We start from the raw sequence: 5,321 nt of genomic DNA, 5'->3' as shown, positions 1-5,321 counted from the left end.
AACATGAACGTTCAAACATTCATTGTCGGTGCAATCAATAAGATACTAATGGTTTATAAAAAACACTACATGCTATCATACAGAAACGGTAGAAAAGATCTACAAAATAACGTTTTATATCGTGGGTTTGAAGTTGTCCGCTGCCCTTAGCGTACGCCAAGCCAGCGTACTGTCTGCAGCAGAATAATAGACGATTATATCCAGGTGTCCCGAGCATGCAGTTGTATCAGTCTCTACGTTCAGAAGGATACACATCATAACACATGAGTTATGCACTGAGTCACGTTTATTCGTAGGTCATCATCTCCCAGATGTGATTATCATCATTTGACGACTGACGCTGCTCACATGTGAAGTCAGAGAAGTCAGCTTCGGCTGACGTGATTAGTATATTAACCGTCGACTCTCAGACTTGTTACTGACTTTGCCTCTTCCAGTTTGTTGAATAATCCGCTCGTCTCGCTCCAACTTTGGTGGGAATTATTTAGTTCCTGAACTATTTCGAGTCTGTGCGTGTTTGAACAAGTGGTTCAGGATCTCATTATCAGGAAATGTCAATATTTTTTTTATAATGAAGGTTATCAAAAGGTCGTGTGAGCGTCATCATGTCCATATATCTTTTGGCCCGGTATTGTGCAAAATTGATATCACGATAAATCTATTAACAACCAGATCATTTTCATGGATCTTACGCATTCTGACTCTAATAAAAAGATATCATATCAACATCGAAAATGCCCAGGCACAAAGAACAACTTCCATTGACAGAAGTGAGTAAAATCTTAGTCCTTCGTTTGTTTTTATGTATCTTCACATAATTTGTTCCGAGCAGCAATGTTGATGAGCTATCGTATACCTAAGGTTCTCTTTGTGCGATAGATATGCAGTTACACGTCATTTATTGCCAAAGTTACTTAGCTGTCTTGCGAGAAGCACGTTTACTTTTCTTTCAGAAAACGGAGCTTCAGACATCGCACGTGAATGAGAGTAGTTAGTTTCAATAGCCTGTCTTACCTAAGCAGTAAATAAGTGTATAAAAGGAATGTATAGACCGTTGGGTATGTGGGACTCTCCCCCGAAAGCCCACGTTCCCAAGCCTGGCCCAAGTAGGTCTCAGACCACACGTGATTTTGTGGATTATGAATCGTAACTCGGATTTTAAATTGCTATTTCATTCATCGAACTCTGATTTGTATTAGATTTTTTGTTTTATTCACAGAATTTCGTATTTGTATTTCATTCATAGAACTTGTTATATCTTATTCATAGAATTTTGTTTTTGTATTTCATTCATAGAATTTCTGATTTGTATTTCATTCATGAACTTGTAAAGTCAGGAATCGCCTGCCCATTCATTACGATTGTAACATCTATATTTGTATTATTAAGTGAACACATTAGGATTTATGTCAAGGTACGGGAGGAAGTAACCAATGATTGGGTTTATAACATTGGTAAGTAGCTCTTTTGAGGGACCAATGAAACGATTCAAAGCCGATTGACTGATTACTGTTCAGTGCTATGTTAGAATTCCACGTGTACATCTTGACTACGGGGCAAGACTGTGAGTCCATTGAACTACTGATTCAAAAAGCTACGAAATCACGAACGAAAAGCCGTAAGCAAAACTGATATCAGTTCGTAAAATGCCTATGAAAAATTTAAAATTTCTAAAGCTTAACGAACAGACAACCAAATACTGACGCAGGAATAAAAGATTTTCAGAAATCTATCGTAAGAGTATTTCATCTTACCAGCTTGAATAAATGGTGTTTTCCTAGAGTAAACTAAAAAAAGGGGCGAACTTTATTCAGAATAATTGTATAACACTTTTCATTATGATTCACCTTAGTTCCAAAAGCACACATTCAACAGCGAATACTCTAAGAGTGTCCGAGAAGTTCTAAGATATTATTATTCCAGAGACAGAAGAAAACGGTCACGGGTCTTATAATTAGAAAACGGTGACACAGACATCGTTATAAAAATAGAGATATTTATATTATCTGCCGTACCACACGAAGAATATAACATCTACTTCGTTGTTATAATAACGAGCAATTCAGAAATATTCGAAGGTAAAATGGAACAGGGTTGGAAAGAAAATAATGTGATCTGATTAAAAACAGAACAAATATTATGCTAACACTGCTACCTTCTCATTTATATATTACATAAATATGTAAGTTTGAGATTGCTACATTTCTGAAAATGAATGATAAAAGCTACTATAATCATATAGCATCCATCACATAATCGTGAAGATTTAAACTGCTGCATCTTTGAGAAGCATCGTTTAATGTAAGTATTAAAAAATATATATAAAATAAAGTTCAAATATTAATAAATCACGGCCTCTCCAAGCAACTGGCCTTTAGAAATGATGACACCGTATATATATATATTATATATATATATATATATATATATATATATATATATATATATATATATATATATATATATATCTTACATATATATACATATATATATATATATATATATATATATATATATATATAGAATGTATGTTCTCATACATAATATAGACACGTTTACTTTGTGCTTTCAGGAAAAGGCCTGCCCATACGGAAAGCAAGAAATATGCGCACAATTAAATCCGATTTCTAAATTGACGTAGAATTGTAAATTTGAAAATAAAATTATGACGTAGACTTACAATTAACCTCTTGCATTACGTATTCTTGCTTAAATAGGTAGGATTTTGATAGTATATTTGCAACCCCAAGCATTTGTACAATAATCTTTTTTATATGTATGTATGTATGTATGTATGTATGTATGTATGTATGTATGTTTTAACGTATAAACTAAAATCCACACAAAAATATTTCAACAATATTTATGATAAAAAGATACTGATGGCGATAGGGTAACTGTTAGGTACACCCAGTATAGTGGAAATACATTCCATTGTATTTATTTCAAAAACAAATATTCAAACCTATTTGTTGTTTATTCACTGTAATTGCACAAACATGTTTTCAAGTACATGCGACCTCGAATATGCAGAATCTATCTATCTATCATTCTGTCTATATATCAAACTATCTATCTATAAATATATCTATCTATCAATCTGTCTATGTTTCATACTATCTATCTATAAATCTATCTATCTATTCGTCTATTATCTATCTATCTATCTATCGTGTAAGTCTGTGTTTGGGTACTGATATTTCTGCCTTAAACATTTTATCTTATTCACTGTAAATTAAGGTCTAACAGAATTCAATCTCCTTATTTGCACGCATGTACTTGCTGACATATTCAAGTCGATGCCACATGTGAGATCTAATTGCTAGTTTACTGCTGTTTACAAAAAAACATAATGATTTGTTTAATAGGGCAAAGAGGGATTAAAAGTATTTGAAATAAATTAATACTATGAAGGGCGAACAGAATTAGAACAGTTATTTTCACTATCTAGCTATCTATCTATCTCTCTTTATTTATCTGTCTAACTCTCTATCTCTATTTCTATCTAGTACATGTCCAAACGCATGCAGGAGGAAAGATGGAGATTATCATATCTATCAATATACTACTATAACTGTCTATCTATATTTTATAGTGTGAATTTAAGGTACATTAATCCAGTATATATATATATATATATATATATATATATATATATATATATATATACATGTGTATATATATACATATATAGCTAAGCAGATGTATATACATATATATGAGTGTGTTTGTATGTTTGTGTGTGTGTGGTATGTTTTAAGTCTCTGTCATATTATGGTCCCTACAATGAGAACAGTAAATCAGCGAATAATCCTGTAAGAAATTATTCTGAAATTGAGGAAGAATGTCGACATCATGTTGTAATTTCACCAGTGGCGTCTGACCCTTGAAGTCAGAAAGTTAAACAACTTCGCCAGATTGAACGAAAATGTGCCCTGTTGTGAGATCTTGAACCTTGGGATTAAGAAGAGATTGGTAGCACTGCAAAGTAAACGTTCAGACTAAGGGACTTGGAATACTTTTAAGAAAGTTTAATAACACCCTCCCACGAATACGATATTCTTCGATATTTGTTACCAAGTTTACCTTAAAGTAATTATTTACCTCTTTTATACAATGATTTAAGGTTATGAGTCGCTGATATCTCCAGGGTGGTAGTTGGAGGGATGTGGAGACCAACCTACAAAGAGAGCGAAAGTACAGAATAAATACAAGGCAATAACAATCCATAGATTAGCAGCTGATATATTAGTCTCTATTTCTAACTGGCACAATACCTCATGGAGTCAATTCGTCCCTGTTTTGATGAACTGGAGCATTCCATTTTTTTTTTTTTTTTTTTTTTTTTTTTTGTACTCTGTAACATCAAAATATCAGCTGTCTGCGTTGTCATTTTCCAACATTTCCACAAAAGTTGAGTTAATTAGAAGCGGTGAATAATATAAAAATCTTTGAAGCCTATTTTCTAAGAATGAGGAGAAAAATCGCTAAGGCCAGTTCGTCAAATTAGGGACGAATCGTGACATTCCATCGACAAGTTACCTTCGTGGGATGAACGTAACCATTAAGCTATCATGGTCGTGGTAGTTTATAGGTTAAGTTTCCTCAATCTATAGCCATAGTGGATCAAGGATCATTTTACAGCATTTCATATGTGTTTGACCGCAGATGCTTGATTACAATATACCATAGGCATACGCATACTATCTTGTAAACGAGCTAGCATATTAGGTTAGGACATTTTCGCATGTCTAATGAGAAAAACTATAAAATTTCATTTAATATTCTTCTTGCATTTAATATTTTAGTGTTATACTAAGCTGCAGTTCTGTACAGTACTTAAATGCAATTTATTACTACAGTACTGTGGTTTATAAGTAACTAAATTTAGTTAATTACCTGCCCTGTAATACGCAATTAGATATGCTCCTCAAAATTAGTTGTTTGGTATAAAAACAAATTGAACTTATTGCCATTTGTGTTATGGAATTAGAAAAAATTAGTAGAGTTAATATCACAGTGATATGACATTAGAAATGGTCCTCAATAGCAGCATAGTTTGGTTTAAAATAAACATTTAATATCTTGCCATTCGTGAGTTAACTAGTGTATAGATCTGTCTTGAAGAGTAACTCATTTCATTTCTTAAACATAATGCTTTAGGCAGTATAGTTTGGTTTTAAATAAACATTTAAGATCTTGCCATTCGTAAGTTCACTAGTGTGTAGATCTGTCATGAAGAGTGACTCATTTTATTACTTAAACAGAACGCTTTAGGTCAGCAGTGAAATAGTTCCGTTTCGCTCGTACTTACGTCCACC

General features: G+C 32.9%; 1 protein-coding gene across 1 annotated transcript in view; it reads right to left on the bottom strand.

Moving 5' to 3' along the window:
* Nucleotides 1-2,528: 2,528 nt before the first annotated feature.
* The window catches only part of LOC135198097 (nephrin-like), a 61,886-nt gene continuing 59,093 nt past the window's right edge, over nucleotides 2,529-5,321 (bottom strand). Inside the window, exons 22-23 of the mRNA XM_064225549.1 lie at nucleotides 5,315-5,321; nucleotides 2,529-4,180 (exon numbers count right to left, since the gene is read on the bottom strand). The exon at nucleotides 5,315-5,321 is cut by the window's right edge and continues 1,097 nt beyond it. The gene's annotated coding sequence lies outside the window, so the exon portion shown is untranslated. The remainder of the gene's footprint in view (nucleotides 4,181-5,314) is intronic.

The sequence above is a fragment of the Macrobrachium nipponense genome, chromosome 23 (genome assembly GCF_015104395.2).
Source record: "Macrobrachium nipponense isolate FS-2020 chromosome 23, ASM1510439v2, whole genome shotgun sequence".
Taxonomy (NCBI): Eukaryota; Metazoa; Arthropoda; class Malacostraca; order Decapoda; family Palaemonidae; genus Macrobrachium; species Macrobrachium nipponense.
Note: the sequence above shows the minus strand (reverse complement) of the source record. Positions and strands in the feature narration are given on the sequence as shown.